Source organism: Pleurodeles waltl, chromosome 4_2 (genome assembly GCF_031143425.1).
Source record: "Pleurodeles waltl isolate 20211129_DDA chromosome 4_2, aPleWal1.hap1.20221129, whole genome shotgun sequence".
NCBI lineage: Eukaryota > Metazoa > Chordata > Amphibia > Caudata > Salamandridae > Pleurodeles > Pleurodeles waltl.
In genome coordinates, this window is record NC_090443.1 from 270,782,891 (window position 1) to 270,810,882 (window position 27,992).

The window sequence follows — 27,992 nt, forward strand, 5'->3', positions numbered from 1 at the left end:
ATGTATTACTTAAATGTTTTATAAAATGGCTGTCTTTGAGAATTAAACTGTGATTTTCCACTGTTCTGTCTAAATGTGCTCGTAGATAAAAGTCTTTCTCGTGAGACCCGATGATAAAAGTCTTTCTCGTGAGACCCGATTGCTAGAAGATGCTGTTCTTGCTAAATGTAACATAATGTGTGTAATGTGTGTAAGACTCACTTTCTCAGGAGAAGAACAATGGAGACACTGACTGGAGTATAAGCTGCAACAATATTGTTACCTGATGAGCCGGATGATGAGGACATTACAGGAGAAGCCAACCAGCGACATGTAAACGGAGTAGTGGTAGAATTCATAGATTTGAAGTTTTCGTTTTATTGGACAAAGTGTGAATATTCAATCCCTTGACCAATAGGAACTTGGGACATAGTTTTAGGGAATTTAACTTAACAGGACTGCACTGAGAAGAAAGCAGCATTGCATTGCGCTTTTCCTTTTTGCCACTGTCAATACTTTCTTGTGCATCTTGGCAAGAGACGTGCTTAACTTTATTGCTTAAAGACTTTGCGGTTTCTGAACTTTGATGCTGAATCCTGATGCCTTGCCGTCCTGATGACGAAGGCTATCTTAGCTTTCCGATCCAATTGAGGAGAGGTTCTCTTGTACCTATGTGTTTGTCATGCCTATTTGCTTTTTCTTTCTAGGTACCAACCGCACTGTTTTGATAGAGCCATAGTTAGATGTTTTCCAATTTTGTGTTTACTAAACTGTTTTGCATGAAGCCCAACATGCTGATGTTAATCTGATGTTAGTTAAGGATCCTCACTAATGAGAATTTGTTATAGGGAGTAACATTTGATGGATTTCTTTGCTGAATCTAAATGTATGTGATATAATTTGTGCAATTGTTCTTATTATTAATATGCACTGTAACCTCAGAATCTGTAGTAGTCCAAGCTTTAATTAGATTGCGTTTCTTTCGCAGGTTTAGACAGCCAGTGTTGTTTCTGTATGTGTATCATTTGATTTTGAGATAATTTTACATGACATTAGCATTGTTAATATGGAGAAATAAATATTCTAACTTTTACTAAGGGTGTGGTTATTCATAACTGAAAAATCATTGCTCTCATTACAACCCTGGCGGTAAATGCCGCCTACTGCCGTGCTGACGGCCGCCAACATACCGTGACTGCAGCGGTATTCCACCACGGGTATCATGACCCACACTGAGAATTCCGCCACTAAACATACACCCACACAAGTCCGCCACACCAAAGGTCAGTGCTAAACTGGCAATACCAAAACCCACACCGTTACGCCAGCAGGAATACTCCCACAGTATCACGGACCACGAATCCCTGCGGCAGTCTTTCAATCGCAGTAAACCATTGGCGGTACACACCGCCACGCTCAAAATACACACACACTTACAAAACCACACAACATTGTACAATTCAAACTATACACACCTGACACACATACACACACCACACCCACACACTCACACTGCTATAAAACACACACCTACATTACCCACAACCCCTTACAGTGAAAAAATAGACATCAGGGAGCGAGAGAGACAAGCCAGGAGCACCCAGTCAATCAGAGCCACAGAACACCATCACTCATACACTATTCATGCACATCACAGCATACACCGCAACACATCACCCCACACATCACCCCACACACCCTCACACATATCACACACACCACATCCATGGCCAACCAAAGACACCCCAGGTTTTCTGAGGAGGAGCTAAGGGTCATGGTGGAGGAAATTATTCGGGTAGAGCCACAGCTATTCCGATCACAGGTGCAGCAGACGTCCATTGCAAGGAAGATGGAGCTATGGCAGAGAATCGTGGACAGGGTCAACGCCGTGGGACAGCACCCAAGAACCAGGGCTGACATCAGGAAGAGGTGGAATGACCTATGGAGGAAGGTGCGTTCCGTGGTTGCAAGACACCAGGTAGCAGTACAGAGGATTGGCGGTGGACCCCCACCTCCTTCCCCACAACTAACAACATGGGAGGAGCAAGTCTTGGCGATCGTGCATCCTGAGGGCCTTGCAGGAGTAGCAGGAGGACTGGATTCTGGTAAGTCAAATCTTAACTATCACCCAACCTGCATGCCATCACAAACTCCTACCCTCACCCCATCACTCCACCACCTCACATATTCCCCACTAATACAACCCACCCATCCCAATACCAAACCCTGCATGCAACAACAATGCATGGACATCCATCACAGACCTGCATGGACACTCATCACCCCAGCATGCCCAGTAGAGAGACTCACCCAGCCCACAAAATCACCACTCACACAAGGCCAAGCTGACAGGGAAATCACAATCTTACAGGGAAACACACCCATGCACAAGATGGCACATGCAGACACATTAACAATGCATTTGCATTCCCACAGGACCCATACTCCACGTCATTGGAGAGGAGGTGCCAGCCACATCCAGTCCCCCACCTGAAGAGGCCGAAGGTGACAACAGCAGCTCTGCACGCCTGGTTCAGGATGACCAACCTGGCCCATCCGGAATCTCCGGACAGCATACCACCATTCCCAGGAGACGATGAGCCAAATACTGGCCAAGTTGCAGGAGACCCAGTGGCTGCAGAAGGGACAATACCTGGGGATCAGGGAGGACCTAACAAAAATATACACCATCCTGGTCACCATCGCAGGGGTTCTGGCTGACCTGGGCAAGACCATGAGGGAGGCAGTGGCACAACAACGGGCACCTGACACCAGCCAAACCGAGGAACAGCCTTCCACCTCCACCGGCGCTAGTGGACAGGAGGCCCCGCCACTGGAACAACAGGCCACCAGATCCCCACCGCCAGCAGAAGGAGAACCACCCCGCAAACGGTCCCTGCGATCCAGGCAAAAGCCAGAGAACATTGCCAAGAGCCCCGCCAGGAAATAAGACTCTCCTGATTGTCACCCTTGTGTCCCACTCTGTTACCCTGTCCACCTTGAATTCCCATTGCTTCCCTTCCTATGCCCCATTGGACAATGCACCTGTGATACCAAGAGACTGGACTCTACCCTGGACTTTCCTCCACCATCAGCCCAGCCCCTTGCACATCCCCCTATACTTATGAGCACCTAAATAAAAACCCTTAGAACAAATACCAATCTGGAGTCTGTCTAATGATTCACAAATGTATTAGTACAACACTATCAAAGCATTGCAACTCAAATGTACAGTGAAATATACTTTAGGATGACCTTTGGTGGGCAGCAGTGCACATAACAGGAGCCAGATTGGGGCACAGAGATCTGAAAATAGAGATTCCAAAGGGAACATTCAGTGGCCATAGACATAGGGAAAGAGGCTGCCTTGTACAATGTCCAACAGATAACTGAAATTTAAAGTGGAATTACAGTGTCTTACCTGTGTGTCACTGGAAGTACTGTTGTATTATATTTGTTCTGTTGTCCACATCTTTTTCCTCTGCCTCCTCTTCCTCACTGTCCACAGGCTCCACCGCTGACACAAGACCATCTCCAGGCACATCGTCCTGCAGAAAAGGCACCTGGCGTCTCAAGGCCAGGTTGTGCAACATGCAATGATGATCTGGCACACCTTCTTGGGTGAGTAGTACAGGGATCCACCTGTCAGATGGAGGCACCGGAACCTGGCCTTCAGGAGGCCAAAGGTCCTTTCAATGATCCTCCTTGTACGCCCATGTGCCTCATTGTAACATTCCTCTGCCCTTGTCCTGGCATTCCTCACTGGGGTCAGTAGCCATGAGATGTTGAGGTAACCAGAGTCACCTTCAAATATCTAGGGATACCTGTTAACCACACACTCACCCTTACGGACTACCCCGTTCCCATACCCCAATTCATACATGGTGGGGACCTTTGGCTCACCTATTAACCACACCCGGTGCCTCTGGTGTTGGCCCATCACATATGGGATGCCGCTATTCCTCAAGATAAAGGCGTCATGCACAGAGCCAGGATATTTGGCATTCAAATGGGAGATGTACTGGTCCGCCAAACACACCATCTGCACATTCATCGAGTGATAGCTTTTTCTGTTCCTGTAAACCTGTTCATTTCTCCGGGGAGGGACAAATGCCACATGTGTTCCATCAATGGCACCAGGGCATAAAAGTCAGCCTTCACTGTGGCCAAATCCTCCACCTGGGGGAACACGATGTAGCTGCGCATGTGTTTCAGCAGGGCAGACAACACTCTGGTCAACACGTTAGAGAACATTGGCTGAGACATCCCTGATGCCATAGCCACTGTTGTTTGGAAGGAACCACTTGCCAGGAAATGGAGCACTGACAGGACCTGCACTAGAGGGGGGATTCCTGTGGACTAGCGGATAGCTGACACCAGGTCTGGCTCCAATTGGGCACACAGTTCTTGGATTGTGGCACGATCAAGTCTGTAGGTAATGATAATGTGTCTGTCCTCCCTAGTCGCAAGGTCCACCAGGGGTCTGTACACCGGAGCATGCTGCCATCTCATATTCTGCCTCAGCATTTGAAGCCTATGGAAGAGAACGGGGACCAGAGGGTCATTTTCCCACATCTATTGCACTAATGTTGATTTATTTACTTTACAGTATGTGAACTTGAGAGTCAGTTGATGTGCCAATGTCTGCTGTGATGCAGTTAGGTGCCACGCCCTGTGCTCCCCTGAAATGGCAGCTGCCTGACCTGTGAGGAGCGACAAGTGTAAATGAGGTAATTGTGCTGGCGTTGTGTGCCGTCGCGGTAGGCGGTTGATGACTGCGGTGCAACTTCGCATTGGTTATCATTGGGCCCTATGGGTTCCAGGAGCCAATTACCCTATTGGTCATTTTCTATCTGTTCACTCACTTGCTACCTACTTGACCAAGTGCTGCTGTGACCTGTGTCTGGAACCGACCATGGCTCATGTGTCTGGGGAAAGGGCCCCCGCCTTCACTGTGGAGGAGTTGGAGAAAATGGTGGATGGGGTCCTACCCCAGTACACATTACTCTACGATCCTCCAGACAAACATGTAAGTACACTGTGAGCATGATGCATGGGCCATGAATGTATGGAGTGCTGTGTATGTAAGCCACATGTTGGGGGATGCTGAGGCATCCTGGCCAGAGTGCAGCATGTAAGGTGGTCAATGTATGTGCGTCAGGGGATGGGTGGGAACTGGTAGGCAATGAGTCTGACGGTCCGGACGGGTAAATAATTCCCTTTTCTGCTGTCTTTTCCCTCCAGGTCAGCACCCACCAGAAAAACGGTATTTGGCGTGCCATCGCCAAGGAGGTGCGGACCCTGAGGTCTTTGACAGGCGGAGTACCCACTGCCGCAAGAGATGGGAGGACCTGCGCCGCTGGGCAAAGAAGACGGCGGAGGCCCAGCTGGGACTGGCCTCCCAATGAAGAAGGGGTGTGCATCGCACCATGACCCCCCTGATGTTCCGCATGCTGGTGGTGGCCTATCCGGAGTTGGATGGGTGCTTGAAGGCATCACAGCAGCCATGAGGGGGTGAGAACAGATTCTGCAAGCTGACTTTGCGAGTGTTAGGAGGTACCTAGGTGGGGAATGTGGGCTGTGGGTGCCCCTAGACCAGGGCAAACATGGCAGGGTAGGTCCGTTGTTGGGCAGGCTCTGGAGCACTCCTACCCCAATAGTGTAGGTGGGCATCTACTACTGGGCAGGGTCCTGTGGGTTTCTGGTGTGCAGATGCTGGGGTTAGGCATTGTACCCCATGGGCTTGTGACTGTCTTAGTAAATGGTTGGGGATGGCCTAGTGCGTAGGGCTGCTCCCTGTGTGTTGTGTACTCCAACGGTAGTGGTGTGGCTGGCATTGACCAAGTGTTTCCCTGTCTCTTCCCCCCCTTTTTGTTTTTTCACCTTGTCCTTATGTGCATTAGCATCATCTGACAGAGGAGTGGAGGCACTGGCGATGGAGGAAGCTGCATCCCACATGGGCCTGGAGGCCGAATCCACTGAGGGTGAGGGCACCAGCGGGACGGAGGGCGAGGGGAGTACCACGACGGGGACAGGAGGGGAGACCACAGACAGCGACTCCTCCTTCGATGGAAGCTCCCTGGCAGTGGCGGACACCTCTGTGAACCCCAACAACAGGTACAGCCGCCACCCCCCACCAGCACCGCCCTCCCAGCAGCCCCTCAGCGTGTTTCCTGTGCCCGCTCACCCAGGAGGGTGGGTATCTCCTTCGCCCCAGGCACCTCAGGCCCTGCCCCAGTCAGCCCTGCTGCCCTCAGTGTGGAGGCTATTGACCTCCAGAGATCCCTCACTGTTGGGCAGTCAACCATACTGAATGCCATCCAGGGTGTTGAGAGGCATTTGCAACAAACACCTGGACGGCATTCACTCTTGCGTGGCGGCCCAACAGAGAGCATTTCAGGCTCTGGTCTCAGCACTGATGGCTGCCCTGTGTCTGGACTCCCATCTCCAACTTCCTCTACCCAGACCCAATCCCCTCAACCCCAGCCTACCTCAAGCACACCTTCAGACCAGCATTCACCCAAATCACCACACAAAAGTGGCTCAGGCAAACATAAGCACCACATTTCATCTCACAGGCACTCACACAAGCACTATACCCATGCAAACACACCAACATCCACTGCCTCCACTGTGTCCCCCTCCTCCTCCTCTTCGTCCACCTCCCTCCCAGTAGCGTCTACAATCACACCTGCATGCACTACATCTTCATCCACTACCTCCATCACCAGCACGCCCATCACAACATGCCCCTCACAAGAAAGTCACCACCCCACAACCATTCACACGTCCCCTGTGTCATCTCCCAGTGTCTGTGACCCTCCTCCCAAAGTACACAAACACAAGCACCCACCCACCCAACAGCCATCCACCTCACAATAGAATCCAGCCCATGCACCTTCACCCAAACTCAGCAGACAGACAAGGTCCCAGCAGCATCTGTCAAGGTGAGGAAGGGGCAGAAAAGCCAAGCCAAGGCACTTCAGGCCTCGGAGGCTCCACTTGAGGGCCTGGTGGCCACCATCAGAACCGACAGCCCCGCCACCTGTTCTGCGGCCAGCACTGCCAGCATCCCCGCCGCATGCACCGCAACCTGCCCCGCTGCTGCCACCACTACTATCAGCAGCAGCATCCCCAGTGGGCAGCCGTCCGAGGCTGCAGGAGACGGGCTGGTGCCACCCTCCACCACTGGCAGCATCGGCACCGGCACCACGGGCAGCACCACCAGCATCCCCGGCGCAATCACCGCTGCAAGCATCACTACCTGCAACGCCACCTGCCCTTCCGCTGCCACCACTACTGTCAGCAGCAGCATCCCTAGTGGGCAGCCATCCGAGGCTGCAGGAGACAGGCTGGTGCCTCCCTCCACCACTGGCAGCACCGGCACCTGCACCACGGGCAGCACCGCCAGCATCCCCGCTGCAAGCACCGCCAACTGCACTGCTGACAGTAGGACCACTACCAGCAGCAGCAGCCCCAGTGTGCGTCCATCCGAGGCAGCAGGAGATGGCCTGGAGCCTCCCACCACCACTGGAAGCACCCCCACGAGCACCGGCACTACCACCAGTTTGCAGCCTTAGTCGCCGCAGGATGGAGTCTGGCCCTGCCTCCATGGAGTATCATGCTACCTTATCCCTGCAAATCTCGTGCCTCAGACACCCAGGTGAGAGAATGTGAACTGCCACACTCCAAGTGCTGCATCACTGGGCACAAAGCCCCCTCCAGAACCAGTGAAGATATGCATCCCCTCACCCTATTCTTGGCAGGATGAAGCACACTGGGCACAAAACCCCCTCCAGAACCAGTGGCGATATGCATCCACTCACCTCCTCCTTGGCAGGCTGAAGCACACTGGGCACAAAGGTCCCCTCCAAAACCAGTGGAGAAGCCATCCACTTGAGAGACTGTGGCCTTGCACTCCCCAGGACCCAGCAGTGGGCAACCCACCCACTTGAGAGATTGTGGCTTTGCACTCCCCAGGACCAAGCAGGGGGCAACCTACCCACTTGAGAGAGTTGAGAGACTGTGGCTTTGCACTCTCCAGGACCAAGCAGTGGGCAACCCACCCACTTGAGATACTTGAGAGACTGTGGCTTTGCACTCCCCAGGACAAAGCAGTGGGCAACCCACCCACTTGAGAGACTGTGGCTTTGCACTCCCCAGGACCAAGCAGTGGGCAACCCACCCACTAGAGAGACTTGAGAGACTGTGGCTTTGCACTCCCCAGGACCAAGCAGTGGGCAACCCACCCACTTGAGAGACTGTGGCTTTGCACTCCCCAGGACCAAGCAGTGGGCAACCCACCCACTTGAGAGACTTAAGAGAATGTGGCTTTGCACTCCCCAGGACCTAGCAGTGGGCATGGAGCCCCCTCGAGGAGCAGTGGCATTATTCCATCTTCCGGCTGAGGTGCCCATCTTCCCCATCCCCCTGAGGTGCCTGTGTGTTTTCAACCTGATGCCCCTGCAGTGTTCTCTCCATATTGAGGCAGGAGTCAAGTGTAGGCTTGGCCCATGATTTTAGGCCCAGTGGGCCACGGACATTTGCAAAGGACAATGTTCGGCCTTCTGTACATATTGTAAATATTTGTACACACCATTTTTCTATTAGTTACGTATATCTGCCTATTTCTAATATATCAATGATTTCACTCAATTCCTTTTGTCGTTGCGTTCTTCAGGGGGTTACGGGGTGCAAATGTAATAAATAGATACCTAGGGGAATCCAGGATAGGGTGACTTGTGGGGCTCTGGCCAGGTTCTGTTACCCAGAATACTTTGCAAACCTCAAAATTTGACCCCAAAAAATATTTTTCCTCACATTTCAGTGACAGAAAGTTCTGGAATCTGAGAAGAGCCACAAATTTCCTTCCACCCAGCGTTCCTCTAAGTCTCCCGATAAAAATGGTACCTTAGTTGTGTGGGTAGACCTAGACAAGAAATGCCACAAAACAAAAGGTGGACACATCACATTTTCCCAAAGATAACAGAGCTGTTTTTTGCAAAGTGCCTAGCTGTGGTTTTTGGCCTCTAGCTAAGCCGGCACCAAGGGAAACCTACCGAACCTGTGCATTTTTGAAAACTAGATACCTAGGGGAATTCAAGATGGGGTGACTTGTGGGGCTTTCAACAGGTTCTGTTACCCAGAATCCTTTGCAAATATCAAAATGTGGCAAACAAAAACACTTTTTCCTCACATTTCGGTGATAGAAAGTACTGGAATCTAAGAGGAGCCACACATTTTCTTCCACCCAGCATTTCTCCAAGTCTCCTGATAAAAATTGTACCTTACTTGTGTGGGTAGGCCTAGTGCCTGCAAAAGGAAATGCCCCAAAACACTATGTGGACAGATCAAAATTATCAAATCAAAACTACCTGTTTTTGGAGGGGCACCTGCGTTTTTGGTCCTGGGCTCAGCAGCCATACAGGGAAACCAACCAAACCCAAAAATTTCTGAAAACTAGATACTCGAGGGAGTTTAGGGAGCTGTGACCTGCATGGATCCCGCAGTGTTTTCTTACCCAGAATCCTCAGCAAACCTCAAATGTAGCTAAATAAATAAAAAATTTCCCACATTTCTGTGTGGGGTCACTGCACTGGGACAAATTTCCTACCAACCAACATTCCCTCTAGTCTACCGGTAAAAATGATACCTCACTTGTGTAGGTGGGCCAAGTGTTGGTGATAGGGAAGAGCTAAAAACATGTCGAAATTGAGGGAGAACCAAAGCGGGTCCAAAAGGGCAGTTTGAAAAAATAAATTTTAGGCTGCCAAGTTGGTCAGAATTTTTATCGGTATAGATGTGACAATGCTGGGTGTTAGGAATTTTGTGGATTCTTGCAGATTTTGGAAGGCTCCATCACAAAAATGTGGGAAAATGTATGATTTCCAGCAAAGTTGGAGGTTTGCAGGGCATTGTGGGTAAGAAAATTGTGCAGGGTGCATTGGAAGCACACCACCCTGGATTCACCCAGATGTTTAGTTTTCAGATGTGTCTAGGTCTTGTGGATTTTTCTATATGGCAGTATCCCAAAGTCCAATAAGTGCAGCCCTCACCATTCAAGGTGGGACGATTTTGAGAGTTAGACAAGATCTTATGGCCCAAATGTAAAACCAAAAATAATCAAATGTCCTCTTGCTTGCCATGGGATAAGATGTTTTAGTGTGTGGCGGAGAGCTGAAAGACTGTTACCCCCTTCAGTTGGGGTGGGGCATAACCATGCCCATAATGGTTGGTAGCCACCACTCCACAATTATTTTTTTAATTACCTGGCATCTAGTAGGCTTTCTGCCCCCTGAGGAGTAGATCGGGGGTGATTGCCCCATCTGCCCACTGTGTGCAGAACAACTTTGGCCCCATTTATTTGGCGTGGCGGTATGGCCATACCCCCACCCTCTTTTTTTGGAAAAACAAATCTTCTGTGGTCTCTGGTGGGCTTTTCGCCCCCCTTAGGGGCATATGGGCCTCCCAAAAATTGGCTGATCTGCCTCCAATCGGGGCAGGTATGGCCAACAGTAATATCTCCCCTTGGAGAGCAACCCTTGCCCAAGGGGCTGCCCCCCTAAACAAAACACACACATATACGGACATCAACCCCTGGTGCCTAAGTGGTTTCCACCCCCCTGGGGGCAGATCGACCTAATAGAAATAGGCCGATCTGACCCCAAGGGGATCAGAAATGGGCTAAATTAAATTACCCCCCCCCCCAGGGGAGCGACCCTTGCCTAAGGGGTCGCTTCCCTTGCATGAAATTGATGCAAAAAAATAGAAATCCCTGGTGTCTAGTAGGCTGATCTGCCCTAAAGGGGGCAGAAATGGCTTAAAGATAATTGTGCCCCCTGGGGAGCGACCCTTGCCTAAGGAATCACTCCTCACATATAAAAAGATTAAAAAAATAAAAAGAACCCTGGTGCCTAGAGGTTTCTGCTCCCCCGGGGGCAGATCGGCCTAATTACAATAGGCCGATCTTCCCCAAGGGGGGCAGAAATGGCCTAAAACAACTTTGCCCCCCAGGGGAGCGACCCTTTCCTAAGGGGTCGCTCCCCTCATGTGAAACTGTCCTAAAAAACAAAACCCTGGTGTCTAGTGGTTTCTGCCACTAAAAATAGGCCAATCTGCCCCCAAGGGGGGCAAAAATGACCTAAAGACAATTTGCCCACCAGGGGAGTGACCCTTGCCTAAGGGGTCGCTCACCACATATAGTAAAATAAAATAAACAAAAAAAAAGATCCCTGGTGTCTAGAAATATTTTCCCCCCCTCGGGGCAGATCAGCCTAATTATAATAGGCTGATCTGCTCCCAGGGGGATTAATTTAAGGCCATTTCTGCCCCCCAGGAGTAGATCCGCTCCACTTATTCAATTATATTAATAAAAATAAACTCCCTGGAGTCTAGTGGGCATTTCTGCTGCCTGATCACTTCTTTATTGGGCAACAGAAATACTGAGAGAGACACCAAAGGAAAGGCAAGAAGATTTATGACCAGCAGACTATGACATGAGACGATGCAAATGATTTATGATTTGATTTATGGTTCAGCCGCCCATCTGGCGGGAACCGCCAAATGGCCGCTCCGCGGTCGAAAGACCGCGGAGGCCATTCTGGTATTCCCGCTGGGCTGGCGGGCGACCGCCAGAAGGCCGCCCGCCAGCCCAGCGGGAAACCCCTTCCCACGAGGAAGCCGGCTCCGAATGGAGCCGGCGGAGTGGGAAGGTGCGACGGGTGCAGTTGCACCCGTCGCGAATTTCAGTGTCTGCACAGTAGACACTGAAATTCTTTGTGGGGCCCTCTTACGGGGGCCCCTGCAGTGCACATGCCATTGGCATGGGCACTGCAGGGGCCCCCAGGGGCCCCACGACACCCCATACCGATTCCGTCGGGCAGCGGAAAACCGGCGGGAGACCGCCGGTTTTCCTCTTCTGACCGCGGCCAAACCGCCGCGGTCAGAATGCCCTGCGGGGCACCGCCAGCCTGTTGGCGGTGCTCCCGCCGACCCCGGCCCCGGCGGTCCTTGACCGCCGGGGTCGGAATGACCCCCTTTGTGTCTTCAGATGTCAGAGGTAATTTATGATATGCCTGTCAGTATTGGTTTAAGGCCCCCTGTAAACACTGAGAAGGTGCCCTTGATTGAACCAAATGTTTAATATACTGTGGCCAGTACTTCTAACCTACACAAGGTACGTGTCTGATTGATTGGGAGTGGTCCGCGTACAGGTTTTATGTATGTATGAATCTTCAGAATCATTCCCCCAGCGCTCCACCATTTTGAGTGGGACTGCTGCCTGACTTCAAAATGGTGGCTGTCTCAAGAGTAGCACGTAAATTGAACCACAAAGGGAGCAAATGCTGTGCTGGCAGAGTTCCTGGTCATTTGTATGTGGCAAGTTTCTCCTTTTGTCACTGTGAAGACTAAAAGGATAGACAAAAATATATGTCGGCTTCTGCCTCTGGAGAGGTTGAAGAAGAAACAGTAGCACAGGCGCCTACCATGGATGACATCCAGAAGATGATCGAGTAGGCAGTATCAGCTGCCATTACAACCAGAGAAGGCTTGTCATCTCCCAAACGGTCACATGTGGCATGCTTAGATGCTGACTGGAGGAAGAAAGGAGCTTGAGTCATTGACACTCCATGGAACTGTCAGAAAGATCCTGATGAGAGAATGGAGGGAGTACATAGACATACCTTCCAGCGTTTTTTGACTAAGAGAAATTTCATTCAAGAATTCACTGAGCTATTTCCCCCAGTAATCAAGGTAGGTTCTGTGATGGTGTTCCCAATGGACAGTTAAATCAGAGAATGCTTCACCATCAGACCCAGTGGATAAAGGAGTGTAGTTGGTACTGAAGAGAGCCTATGCTGCAGTCAGCTTTATGATCTGCACATTGACATACTATTTACACTGTGCAGTCCTTGCTAAAGGATTTTCAGGGATTGGCAGAGCAGGTTGACCAGGGGACATATCTTGTTAGCCAGACTGTTAATAATGGATCAGCAGGTGCAAAACGTACTTGTCAGATATCTTGTATGATTCTCTCACAGCAGCAGTTGCAATTTCAGCATTTCGCATTTCAGCAGTTGCTGTGAGTGCCAGATATGGATGACAGCCTCGAAGGAGGACACCTCTCAGAAGAATTTGTTGATGAGCCTTCCTTTTATGTCTTTGAAGATGTTTAGGATGCCTAAGTGAAGAAGTCTGTGGAGAACAGAAAGTTGATGGACCCAGTTAAACCTCCTTCTAAGGGAAATTTGTTTGCTTCACAAACAGCATTCGACCTGTCCTTCCAATCCAAAGGGATGAACCAGTCCTTTCCTTATCAAGATGGATGAAGCTGGGGAGTTCCTTCTGGGGAAATCCCCGATTTCGGCTGCTGCAGCATCCACTTCTACTCCACCAAACCCATGACTACACTGCTCAGAATCATCAGCTGCTAGTGGGGGGAAGATTGAGTTGTTTCTTAGAATATGCCCATCCTCTACATGAACCAGGTGGATGTTGCAGATCATAGATCAGATAGGTTTTTAAGATGCCAATGAATCCACAAAACGCCAAGGTGCTGATGGATGGGATTCAGAAGTTGCTGAACAAAAAGGGAATAGTTGCAGTCCCACCCTCCCAGATGGGAGAGGGATTCTGTTATGTTTTGTTTCTGGTATAGAAGGCATTGGGCGACTAAAGGCCCATCTTGGACTTCAAAGACGTTAATAGCCACATTTTTTGCATAACGTTCAAAATGATGGTGCTTCATAGAACTTTGCCTTGGTTAAATGAAATCGATTTCCTTACATCTTTGGACCTTTTAGGATTCACAAGGAGTCTCAGCAATTCCTGATATTTTGCATCCAGGATAGGCATTTCTAATTTTGGGTGCTCCCTTTTAGGCTCAGAGTGTCACCAAGGGTGCTCACCAAGGTGTTGGTGCCTTTTGTAGGTGTGATCCATCTAAGAGGAATTCAAGTCGGCTGCTATTAGGACAATTGACTGATTTCTTATTATTATTATTTTAAGGTCAACCAACAGGTGAAAGCAGTCTAGAATCTCTTGATGAAGTAAGGTGTTTGTTGGGGGAGGTTTGGGTCCTGGAGGTGAGGGTGACCAAATTCCCATCATTGCGCTCCTCTCTGGGACTGCTAGCCTCAATGGTGATAATTCTCCCTTGGGCTCGGCAGTATCTCTACTCCATAGTGTAGTGATACTCAAAGTATGGCCAGGGTACCGCTTGCAGCCCTCTTGACCTTTACATGCAGCTCCCTGGTGAACAGCAGTATGTTCTGCTGTTTGTTTGACCGTGAGCATTTTATTTTTTAATAGAACATTCTGCCTTGAGTGGCAGAATGTTCTAATAGCCTTAGAACCCGCCGTAGCGGGCTCTACCGGCTATTAAAGGCCCGCTCCCAGCGTTAAATGCCCGAGCCGAAGGCTCCGTGAGGCTTTGTTCACAGCTGCTACTGTGAACAAAGCGAACATTGGAATGTTGGCGCTGCGGGCTTTTACCGGCCAGTAAAAGCCCGCAGCACTCCATTGTTTTCAATGGAGCCCCCAGCATTCCAATGTTCTAATATTCAGTACAATTGTTAAATAAACGGGCAAGCATTTATTTGCAGATTGACTGAAGTTATTTGCAGGTTAACTAAGGTGGTGTTATGCGCCACTTAAGTTTAGGAACACCTTTATTTTTAAAGACATCTTGCAACAAATGTGTGCAAAAAGGATTATGTTTCATTAAAATTCAAATGAGTGTATTTCATTAACACGCATAAACATTTCACCATACAACTACATTGAGAGATCTTTTTTTAAGTGATAGTTTTCAAACATGAAATTAGAAATATTCATGCTTCTCCACCCCATCTTGACAACAATGCCAATAGTCAACTGTCATGTGCACCCTCTAAGCACAGGAGAAGGTTTTGCACACCGCACAGTCTAAACTCATGTATTTTGAGGTCCTCTTTTATGCCATAATGAAGAAAAAGAAGGCAAAGTAAAAAAAGCAATTGCTGAGGTTCACACAGTTTGGTCAAAGGGTAAGTTGATATTGACCCTAGGGCTCCTGGTTTCATATTGTGTGATTTAGCCTCTAGATGTACATGCTTTGCTTCCACTATGACCCCCTTACGCAATATCTGACACACCCAGACACCTTACTACCACTTTGGTTGCATCGTTTGACCCTTGGCCACACCACAGACAATAATGTGTGACCCCTGGGCAACGTTTTGTGAATACCCATGCCATTGTGAAGCATCTGTTGGGGTTATGGGATCCTGAGACACAGGATTGTGAAAAGGTGGTGCTATTGTCCATTAAAGTTGTTCAGTCCCTCAGGCGGTGGTTGGACTGAATGACTCTTGATAGAGGTCTTCCTCTGAAAACATCAACACTGCAGATATTAACAACAGATGCACGTGGGGTGGACTAGGGGTGGCCGAAGGGGAACAGGCTGCTCAGGGAGATTGGTCTTTGGTCAGAAAAGCTTGATTGAAGGAGGTTCAGAAGGCCCTAGAGCAGTGGTTCCCAACCTGTAGTCCGGGGGATCCTGGGGGTCCCCGAAGCCTCATCAGAGGATCTGGGACTGCTTTGCAAATTAAATAATATTAGCAGATTAGGTCCCCAGCTTACAGTAATGACCCAGTGGAGGGGTCCCAGGATTCCAATGATGATTCAGTGGGGACCCCAGGTACCAGTAACGATTAAGTGGGGGCCCACCAGAAGTCAAAAGGTTGGGAACGACTGTACGACGAAACAACGACTTCAAAAACAACTACTGCCTTAACAACGAGGTCGGAACACCGACCTCATTGCTACTAATAATGATTTTACCACGAATGCCTTAACAACGATATTTCGTTGTAAAGGCATTCCTGATAAAATCATTAGCAATAGGCACCATTCACCCTACATCCCTCACCCCACCCCCCCAACCCCACCCCAAAACCTAAAACCCCCTGACCCCCACCCACTCCCCAAAACCAAAAACGCCCCACCCCCCCAACCCCACCCCAAAACCTAAAACCCCCTGACCCCCCACCCACTCCCCCAAACTAAAAACGCCCCACCCCCAACCCCACCCTAAAACCTAAAACCCACTGACCCTTGACCCCCCACCCACTCCCCAAAACCAAAAACGCCCCACCCCCCCAACCCCACCCTAAAACCTAAAACCTCCTGACCCCCACCTACTCCCCAAAACCAAAAACGCCCCACCCCCCCAACCCCACCCCAAAACCTAAAACCTCCTGACCCCCCACCCCCTCCCCAAAACCTAAACCCACCACTTACCTTCGCCAACTCACTTCTTTGTACCTTAACCACGCATGTTCGTTGTTCAGAACATACGTAGTTAAGGCACAAAAAAACGGAGTCGTGGTTAAAAAAAGCGTTGTTGCGCTTTCGTTAACCACGACTTTCGGAAAAAAAAGTCGTAAAAAAGGATGTTCCCCTTGGGAACTACTGCACTAGAGCATCTTACCCTGATTCTGAGGGATCACAGTGTTCAAGTCATGATGGACAACAAGGTGTTGCTAACCTACATAAATCATCAGGGAGTCATGAATACTAACACTAGGCCAAGAGATAGGTTTGTGAGCAAACAGCCATCTCCTCTCCCTGTCTGCAGTGTATCTTCTAGGAGGAACCATCTCAGCAGGCTTTTTCCTTACTCTGGCACTCTGGAGCTCTTTCGGAGAGTATTTCATCAGATAATTCAGGTCTTGGGAGAACCAGAGATAGACCTTTTTGCATCATTTGGGAATGTACTTCTGCCCTGGTTCTGCACTTGAAATACATTTACAGAAGCTTGGAGGGTGGTTGCCCTGCTGTTCCAGTGGCTGAAGGTATTAACTTATGTCCCTCCTCCTATCTCACTCATTCCGAAGGTTCTTAGGAAAATTCAGGACCAGGCAGATTTTGGTAGTACAGAGAGTGGTAATGGAATTCTTAGTTTCCACTTCTCCAAATGGTGGTAAGGTAGTACTAGGTTCTTTCTCTGTACCCACACCTCTTGAGAGGTACTCAGCTTCCATAGGGAACATAAATTCAACTTTATTTGGGAGGTTGGCATTTGAGAGGGTGAATATGCAGGAGATGTGATGCTCAGCTGAGGTAGCACTGCTCAGTCAGCAGTCATACCATGCATCAATGCTGAAATCCTACTCCTGTCACTGGAAGAATGTTTTAAAAAGTTTACCCTACCTTGGTAGATCACTCTTTAGCTTTGGGTTTTTTGAAGGATGGTTTTGTCATGGAGTTAGCTTTCTCTACATTGGTTTTTCAGTGAGCCACCATTAGAGCACTCTGAAACTCCCAGCTGGAGTCATTTTTGCCCTTGGTTACAAAGTTCCTGGAGAATTTATTTTAAATAGAGCTGTGAATCATTCACCTGACCCTTCGTTGGATTTTCCAATGGTGTTGCAGGCTCTGCAAAGAGACATTTTTTGGCTATTGTTGAAGGTGGCATGTTCTGGTTGGCTAAGGCGAGGCCCTAGCCAGGCAGAAACTACCACTCCTGTCAGGGGTGGGTGATTTCACTCAGTGTATAACATGTGGTCACCCTTAGGTAGCTTGGCACAGAGCAGTCAGGCTTATCACAGGGGCAATGTGTAAAAGATTGGCACAGCACTTCCACACAACAAAAACACTGAGCGCCACAAAAGAAACTTCACATGAGGTGTATGTAAAAAAAGTTTGTATTCAACATACATATTAGTTATCACAACATGAACATCATGTAAATCTGGACATAAACCATATTTAGAAATATCACTAGCAGTACTAGGGCCAATTGTGTTAAAATGACATCAGCAGTATGTACACATGAGAAAAAGAATACTTTCCCTCCCAGCACCCTCATGTGGTGCCAAGTCGTTATCAACACAAGACCCACCCTAGCAATTACCCAGTTCAATATCACACAGTTATATGGTGAACCCTGGTTCACAACGATAGCAGCAATGTGTACATACCGAGAACAGCAGCACTTTTAACTAGCTCTCGCGGACTAGGCTGCACAGGTAAAACCTAATGCCAACCGTGATAGTCCTAAGACAAAGAAACAATGCGTACAGCACACAACTGGGTGGTGTGGTGAATCATAGGCAATCACTCCCACTCACTTGCTCTTCACCACTACACGGTGCCATGGCTATCAGGCAGTCTAGCATAACAAGCAGTCACACACACTAGCTACCAGTACCCTAATGCGGTGCACTGATATCCGTCAGGCTAGTGGTCACTGCACTCGCAAATCCCCCAGGTCCAAACCTTCCTCCACCCTCCAACCACTTCCTACGACTCCACCCACATGAGCTGGAGATGAAAGCACACTTTCCCCGGATACTAGGCCATTTGTGGCCAGAATTACACTTATTAAGAATCCTGGGGCAAAGGTGGATGGAAGAAAGAGACAAGAGCTGATCAGGAAACAGTTGAGAAATGGAAGTCTGGCCACCACTCAGGAAGTTCACTCAGGGGTCTCCGCACCATGCCTTTCAGTATAGGTCCTGGTCTGCAAAGCACAGGGTAAGGGTCACTTTGGCACTCACGCTGTTCACAGTGGCGCTCAGCCAAGCAGGCCTGTCTAATATTACCAAATCCTGCACCTCCATGGTAGGGGGCACAATGTCTGTGGCGCGATGGCTGTAGTTACCTTGGACAGTCCCAGTTGTGCACAAGGAGTTACCAAATCTGCACCTCCATGGAAGATGCCACACCATTTGGTGAGCAATGACTTGGATCACACCAGACAGTTCAGTCCGTACACACAAGGTGACCAATGCTGTACCTCCCTGGAATGAGGCACAACATCAGTTTCATGTCTTGTCACAAAGAATAGGTGAGTTGGGGGCACTGTTCAGTTCTGAACCCTTTTCAAAATTCTACCCAGACAAGGTGGTTTTGCTCCTTTGTCCTGATTTTGTCCCAAGGGTGGTTTCAGTTTTTCATTGTCCTTCTGATTTAGTTCTACCCAAATACTATCTGGACCCCACTTTCCTTGAGATGGAGTTACTCCACATGCTAGATGTTGAATAGAACACTGTAAATATACTTGTTGAGTGCAAAGCCTTCTTTTAAGGTGTTATTTTTTCGATGTGTAAGGCTCTCAATGCCAAAGTTTTTTTAATGGTATCTATAAGACAAGACGGGTCCCTTTTTAACTCAATTAGAGGGAAGGTCAACAAGGAGCAAGTCAACTTCTTAGACAGCTTTGAAGGGGACATAAATGATGGGCATATGAGTTGGTCTACACGGCATACATTTTGGAAGCACTACAAGTTGAAGTTGGGGATATTTTTTCTTCAGCATTTGGTTCACTAGTATTAGATACAGTGTCAGATTAGGAAGGAGTGAATTAACCTCAAATAAGAACTTAATACCTTTGGAGTTCTTCACTGAGGGCTAGATTTGGATCTTGGTGATGTTACTGCCAAGCCGTGTTGGCGGCGGACACGAAAAGCCTGTCACGTCGATGGTGTTCTGCCAGCCGTATTAGATGTTACAGCTCTGCAAGTGGAGGACTGGCGACGGACTGCTGATGGACCCAATGGACCTCGTACAATGGCAGGGGCTATGGAATAGAGGTAAGTGACACACGCACACACTGTCCTTTAGCCATATGTGTCCCCCTGCACTACACACCACACAATACACCACATACACACCATCATCCATTACAATTCAAACACAACACAACAGGACGAAAACACATAGGGGGTCATTCCGACCCCGGCGGTCAAGGACCGCCGGGGCCGGGGATGCGGGAGCACCGCCAACAGGCTGGCGGTGCCCCGCAGGGCATTCTGAGCGCTGCGGTTTGGCCGCGGTCAGACCAGGAAAACCGGCGGTCTCCCGCCGGTTTTCCGCTGCCCTGGGAATCCCCCATGGCGGCGCAGCTTGCTGCGCCGCCATGGGGGATTCCGACCCCCTCACCGCCATCCTGTTCCTGGCGGCTCCGACCGCCAGGAACAGGATGGCGGTGAGGGGTGTCGTGGGGCCCCTGGGGGCCCCTGCAGTGCCCATGCCATTGGCATGGGCACTGCAGGGGCCCCCGTAAGAGGGCCCCACTTTGTATTTCAGTGTCTGCTTTGCAGACACTGAAATACGCGACGGGTGCCACCTGCACCCGTCGCACATACCCACTCCGCCTGCTCCATTCGGAGCCGGCTTCCTCGTGGGGAGGGGTTTCCTGCTGGGCTGGCGGGCGGCCGTCTGGCGGTCGCCTGCCAGCCCAGCGGGAAAGCCAGAATGGCCTCCGCGGTCTTTCGACTGCGGAGCGGCCATATGGCGGCTCCCTCCAGGCGGGCGGCTCCCGCCGCCCGCGGGGGTCAGAATGACCCCCATAGTGACATACATTCATGACACAACACACACATCATTGACACTGCACCCACACACAACACAGCCACAGCACCCAACAGAACTACACACTCAGCTACACAAACACACTCACATACAACTACACACATTACAACAAATTCCACCACACAAACAATACTCACCTGAATGTTTCACACTGCAACACAACATACACAACAACATCAGTCTCACATGCAAGTGACACACAGACACAAACACATCAAGCACGCCAACTCCCTCCACATCAACCAGCCAATCCACAAATGCACACACAAACACACACACATTTAAATGTACTATACACAACAGATAGCACAAAGCTACCCATACAGGTTTCTTGCAATGCGCACTAATGGACACTGTTGTGCAGTGTGAGTGTACCGTCATTGTGGTGCCAGCATTCATTTTGCAATGAATGATGACACCACAATGACAGTTGTGTATGTGTGTAATACTTGTGTTGTGCCACTGTGTCTCCAGCTATGTCTGACCCAACTGTGTATGTGACATATGCATTACACAGTGATATAAAAAAAAATACTGTGACTTGTAAGTGCCTGCAGTGGTCCCGGCCTTCTGTGCAGTGCCCAGCTAACGTTCCCTGGCAATGCAAAGTCCCTACCTTTGAGTCTGGTGAGGAGGTGGTTGTGTTTTCTCCGTGGCTTGGTGGCACCACTGATGTCAGATGTTGTCCAGTCAAAGACGGGGGTGGAATGGGGAAAAAAGTTAAGTTTTCACCCCTTCCCCCAATCCACCAATTCAGACATGGAGGTAGGACCACCATTTTTTTCTTGGTGGTAAGGCACATACAAATCTGCACAGAGGGAAGGGCGACTGGGGTCCAGTCAGCATCCACTTTTTACTCTCCCACCATAGATGCAGGTGTTGTTTCTTGGTGAAGACAGCAGTTCAAATGCGGGCTTTCATCTATGGGATCACCAATGTCTAAATACGGCAGGCAGACTGTCACAGTGGCAGACATGTTTTCAGTTGAAAAATCGACTGCAGGACCTTTACCGCCAAGATCTAAATCAGGCCCTGAGTATTTTATTGGATTGTTTGATGCTGAATTATGGACTGGTATCATCTCAGCCTCTAAGGATTGAGACAAGGAAGACATACGAGGAGGTAATGTCTTGTTTACCTACTCGCATTCTTCATTACTTGGAGTATTGGTTTTCCTCATCAATGTCCAGGATACCCATCCCACGATCCCTTTTGTGAGGTTCAGCTTCAAAGGGGATGGATAGCATGGGAATACAGGAAGTGGGGATGGACACCTGATTTTGTAGACTCATAGGAACTAACAAGAAGTGCAAGCTATCTTTACGTGGGAATAAAAAACTTCTATCTTGGCTGAATGTGCTCTGGTCAGGGAGCAGGCACTCAAACATTAAGGATTGTGAGGTTGTGATGACTGATGAGAAAGATATCAGGACCAGGAGCAATGAAGACTGCATGTAGGTAACAAGACTATTTCTAAAAATACCTCAAATAAGTAAGTTTACACCAGTGCTGATCAACTTTTATGTGCAAAAGTAATTTGTGCTGAAATCTGACACAAATGAAGTGCAAAAATCTCTTGCATCATGAAGTGCTGATCATGGAGGGCAAAAGAGGACGGGAAAAGCACAACACCCTAGGATTTCACACTAATCCATGACTACTAATGTAGTCCTTCCCTACCTTTCATGAAAGCCGATTGCTAAATTACAAGTTGCAAACTAGAGGCAAACAAAATGTTTCATGATATTTTTATGATATTTCAATGCATAGTGTGTAAAGTCTGTGAAGTAACACATGTAGGCCCTCATTACGACCTTGGCGGGTGGCAAGATCTGACTGCCGGGCGACCGCCAATGCAGCCGCACTCCCGGCGCGGCCATCAGGAGATCCCCACTGGGCCAGTGGGCGGAAACCTGGTTTCTTCCCGCCGGGCCAGCGGGGATCTCGGCTGCAACACAGGAGCCAGCTCTAAATGGAGCCGGCGGTGTTGCGGCCATGCGAGGGGGGCAGTTGCACCCATCGCGCTTAGCATAGCAGACAGTGAAAAGCTGCATGGGGCAGTGGCAGGGGGCCAGTGGCATGGGCAGTGCAGGGGCCCCCATGGGCCCTGCAACTCCCCGTACCGCCAGCTTTTTCCTGGTGGTTCAAATCACCAGGAAAAGGCTGGCAGTAGGGGGACTCGTAATCCCTTGGGCAGCACTGCAAGCAGTGCTGCCCTGGCGGATTAAATCCGCCGTGACCACTGTGACGGGAAACCACCGGTCCCGGCGGTGTGACCACGGCGGAAGATTTCACCGCCAGCCTGCTGGTGGTGAAATCCGCCACAAAAACCCTGGCGGTCCAAGACCTCCAGGGTTGTAATGAGGGCCTTAATGTGGCTTACCCTTTGGGCGGACCTTATTTAATTGAGATTCCTGGTGGATAATATACTTTGAGAACAAATACCCCACAGGACTAGAGCTAGGCCGCATTTTCACTGTTGCGCACTCCTGAATGTCACTCTTAAACAGCTTTTTTCACGTAAGCGCAGCTTTTGATTTCATCCGCACATAGCTCTTTGTAAATATGGGGCTGAACATTTGTTTTTAGAGCTGAGTTGCACATTCTTTTGTACAAATGGGCCCGTGTGCTAGTTGTCAACAAGTGGGATTGTGTGCCATCTAGCGATTAGGCGGAGGAGTTCTGTTCATCCTCGGGGGTAGAGTTGTCCAGCAACTTCTGGCTGGGAGTCAAACTTCTCCTTGAAGAGGAATAGTGTTTGTTAGAAATGGGGTCTTTGGTTGTCAGTCAGGTTTATCCCCTGTCCAAGCAAGGACCCTCACACTAGTCAGGGTAAGTCACACACAATCCAAATTATCCTGTGCCCACCCTCTGGTAGGTTGCCACTGAGCAGTCAGGCTTAACTTAGAAGGCAATGTGTGAAGTATTTGTGCAATAAATCATACAATACCACAATATAGCACCACAAAAATACACCACACAGGGTTTATAAAAATATTTATCTGGATAAATGCAGGTCAAAACGATCAAAGATGCAATAAGTAAATGTAGAGATATCACTGAAAAGTGATATAAAATGTCTTAAGTCTTTTAAAAACAAACAAAGTATTTTTCAAGCACAAAGTAGCTGGTTCGCGTGAAAAATCTCCACAAAGGGCCACAGAGGAGGAGATGCGTGGAAAGAAAAGGGTGTGCAGCAATTTCACGGGCCGCACACGGAGATGCGTCATTTCGTTTTTATGCAGGGACGACTGTGTGTCGATTTCCGGTGCTAGGTCGTGGATCCTCTTCGGGTTGCTGGGTTTTCAGACGCTCTGGGGACGATGCGTGGATTTCCGGTGCTGCTAGGATGAAATCACAGGAGCTGCGTCGATCCGGTATGCGTTGTGTCAAATTTTCTACCGCACGGCAGGCGCTGCGTCGATTCCTCTCTGGAAGTCGGGCTGAGTCGTTCCGGCTCGGCTGTGCATCGATCCGGTGAGGCATCCGTCGAATTTCTGGTCGCTATGTTGGCTCTGCATCGATCATCTCAATGCGAGGTTGGGCTGCATTGTTCCGGTTCGGCGTGCAGTGAAATTTTCACTGCGTGCAGTCTATGCATCGTTTCTGGCAGGCTGTGAAGTGATGTTCGCCGCACAAGGAGTCCTTCTTGCAAAGATTAAGCCTTTTTGGTCCTGAGACTTCAGGGAACAGGAGGCAAGCTCTATCCAAGCCTGTGGAGAGCACTTCTTCACCACAGCCAGAGCGCAGCAAGACAGCAGGGCAACAGCAAGGCAGCAGTCCTTCACAGAAAGCAGACAGGTGAGTCTTTTGAGCAGCCAGGCACGTCTTCTTGGCAGGATGCAGGTTCTGGTTCAGGTTCTCTTCTCCAGGAAGTGTCTGTGAGGTAGAGTGTCTACCCCAAGAAGTGTCTAAGTTGGGAGCGTCAGAGACCCTGCTTAAATACCCAAAAGTGCCTTTGAAGTGGAGGAGACTTCAAAGAGTGGCTCAGAAGTGCACAAGGTCTCCTTTCAGTTCCATCCTGTCTGTCAGGTTCCCAGTAGGGGGGATGGCAGTCCTTCGTGTGAGGGAAGACCCCTGTCCTTTGACATGCAAGTGTCAAGCCCTCCACCCTCCCAGCCCAGGAAGACCCATTCAAAATGCAGATGTGTGCAAGTGAGGCTGAGTGTCCTGTGTTTGGGGTGTGTCTGAGTGAATGCACAAGGGAGCTGTCAACTAAACCTAGCTAGTAATGGATTGGAAGGCACAGAAGGATTTAAGTGAAGAGAAATGCTCACTTCCTAAAAGTAGCCTTTCTAAAATAGTAATATAAAATCCAACTTCACCACTCAGCAGGATTTTGTATCACCATTCTGGCCATACTAAATATGACCTTCCTACTCCTTTCAGATCAGCAGCTACCACTCAAACAATGTATGAGGGCAGCCCCAATGTTAGCCTATGAAGGGAGCAGGCCTCACAGCAGTGTAAAAACGAATTTAGGAGTTTTACACTCTAGGACATGTAAACTACACAGGTACATGTCCTGCCTCTTGCCTACACAGCACCCTGCCCTATGGGCTACCTAGAGCCTACCTTAAGGGTCACTTATATGTCGAAAAAGGAGAGTTTAAGGCATGGGCAAGTACTTTTAAATGCCAAGTCAAAGTGGCAGTGAAACTACACACACAGGCACTACAGAGGCAGGCCTGAGACATGGCTAAGGGGCTATTTATATGGGTGGCACAACCAGTGCTGCAGGTTCACTAGTAGCATTTAATCTACAGGCACTGGGCACATGTAGTGCACTCTACTAGGGACTTATAAGTAAATTAAATAGTCCCATTGGGTATGAACCACTGTCACCATGTTTTAAAGAGAGAGCATATGCACTTTAGCACTGATTAGCAGTGGTAAAGTGCACAGACTCCTAAAGGCAGCAAAAATGAGGTCAGAAAAAGAGAAGGAGGAAGGCAAAAAGTCTGGGGATGACCCTCCAGGAAGGCCATTTCCAACAGTGTTATTTTAAGGCGCTTGGCCAGCCATCATTTGGAGGTCTTAGGCACATTCCCATGGATGTCAATCCACCAAAATACCATGGGCAGTGGAAGTATCATCACTTGCCAGTTTGACCATCACTTTTACAGACTCACAAATGCTTCCACATACACATATTCGCTCTTACATACACTCTCTCTCTCACATAAGCACACGCTCACCTACAAGGATGCGCCCAATATACAATTGAAAGTATTTTTTACTTACCTCAGATGCCATGGAAAGTCCAGATAATTGTACTTCATTCTGTATTACACTAATAGTGAATACTGCAATATTATTCACTATTTGTGTAATAAAACATTGACAGAAAACAAGGAGAGGGGAGCTCCAGTTGACGTCCATAAGGAAGAGCTGGTACTGTTCCTGGCACTAATGTTGCCACATTTGAGGGCAGGCATGGTAAGGACAGTGCCAAGGGTCGCAGCTGCGACCCCTAAATGACATCCATGTACACTCGATTATCTCACGAATGCTTGTTAAAATTGAAAACAGGTAATGAGTAAATTGCACAAAATGAAGAAAATCGAATGTGGGTACTAAAGGTTAGAGCAAAAGGATTCCATTGCAAACAATAGAAAAATAAAAAAAATCAAAGTGGGTTTCTGTAATGCATTACATTGAGACCCTGATCCCCCCTTTACATTTGACTTTATGATAGTTAGTTGTCCATCATGGTTCAAACATTTTACTGTCAGACTCGAAAACTTTCCTGGAGTTCAAACTTTTTCAGAGGGTCAAGGTGGAATATTGCAGCAAAGAACATTTGCAAGAGGTCAAACACATCTGTCAAGCAAGCCCCTGTAGCATCGCACATCATATCAAGAAGCTCAGAAGGAAAATCAATAATATGAATTTGTCAAGCTTGCATTTGAGTTGAGTAGACTTGGCACCTTGTTTCAGCCAACCAGTCCTCTAGAGAGGAATATTTTCCAAGTGCCAATTTTTACAAAAAGTCTTCTGTAGCTCAGCTAACTTGCTGCAATGTGTCAACGTTTTCAGTATTGTTTCTTAAAACCCCACTCCATGGTATTCCCAGCAATTCTTTACATGTTCATATCAAAATGGGCAGTTTCAGCTGACCCTCAAGATATCCCTGGAGTGGCAGCTTCCTCTACCCCCTGCAGCCACATGAGAAAGCTTCACATGTGTAAATCAGGAGAGATGTCCAGTTGTGACAGCTCCACAGATTTCCTTCCAGATAAGGACACAGTTTCCTTTGCTATGTAATGTTCTGCACTATCTAACCACAGCAAGGTCGTTTCACAGGGCACGCAAGCTTCACAAACAGGAGTTGCATAGCTAAAATTTGAGAGAAAGCTGTTGACTAGCATTATGAACACCAGAAAAAAAGTTTGGTCAAATAGATTAACGGCAGAGACACAGACATTTCTTTCCACAGTTCTGTGTCAAACAGGCTATCTTTTAGTGTTGAATCAGACATTTTCCTATATTCATCTGTTCCAGGGAGTTTTCTTCTGAAAGTAGGACCAGAAGGGCATTTTAAAGGAACACACCTGTCAGCTATGGGTAATGAACCCTCAGTGAAAAACAGAACTTTCCAGACGTCCTTCTCACAATACTACCAGGATGTGATGATATTTCTCCTAAAAGAATGTGCGTTCAGGCAAAAAGCCAGGGTCTCAATCACTAGTGCTTTGTAGATGGCACCAAGTTGACAGGTGTGAAGAACATTGGTGTTAGACAGACTATTGCTGATTTTATAAACAGTATAAACAGTAGACTCATCAAAGCTTACTTTGGGTCTATTCCTATGAAGCCACTACAACAAGTGAGACATGTAGGTGCCCCATTGCTAAGTCGGTACTTGTGCTTAAGATAGATGGCCAGAGCATGCAGGTCCCAGTTTGACCTTAAGAAAGGTATCAGTCCACGTGATAGTGATCTTAGACATGGGGATCTGGTAGAGGTTGTGCAGCAAAAGAAGCAGCTGCTACTAGAAATACCCCAGGAAAGAGAAAGTCAATGAGAGATTTCAACTATCAAAAGAAAAACGGGTTCTTCCTGAAAGTCTAGGTACAGCAAAGGTTACATTGTTTCAATCTCCAATGCCTTCTTCTTACTAGGAACCAGAGTTGCCAGATGGAAATCCCATTGCTAGCCTCGGAGGTTTGTCAGAGGTCAAGAGTTGCTTGACAATGAGAATACTCTCCAAATATGAACTTGCCAAGAGGCCCTACTTTTTGGGCTACTTCAAAAGGTGCTAATACAATCTAATTACTTCACAGTTGCTTGTAAGGTTAGGCTCCTCCACAGTATGCTCTTAGACTGAGACCCTGGAACCACAAAGAGCCTGGTAATTTTGAAGATACAGCAGTACTTCTCAATTCAACTTGCTCATATGAGGGTATTGTTGTAGCACATGGAGTTAAAAAAAAAATAAGGAGAAGACTTTCATTCATTTCTTCTAGCCTAAAATGGATGCATACATTTTGCTGCATGTGCCCAATTTGCTTAAGATTATTAAGATTTGAAAAAAAAGGGAGGGGTCCTCCAGGGCACCTCCAGATCCACTCTTAGTAACACCATGCAAGAGGATAGTGATTTAAATAGTGTGGAGCATTCCCCCACTTCAATTTCATTCTACGCCATGTATT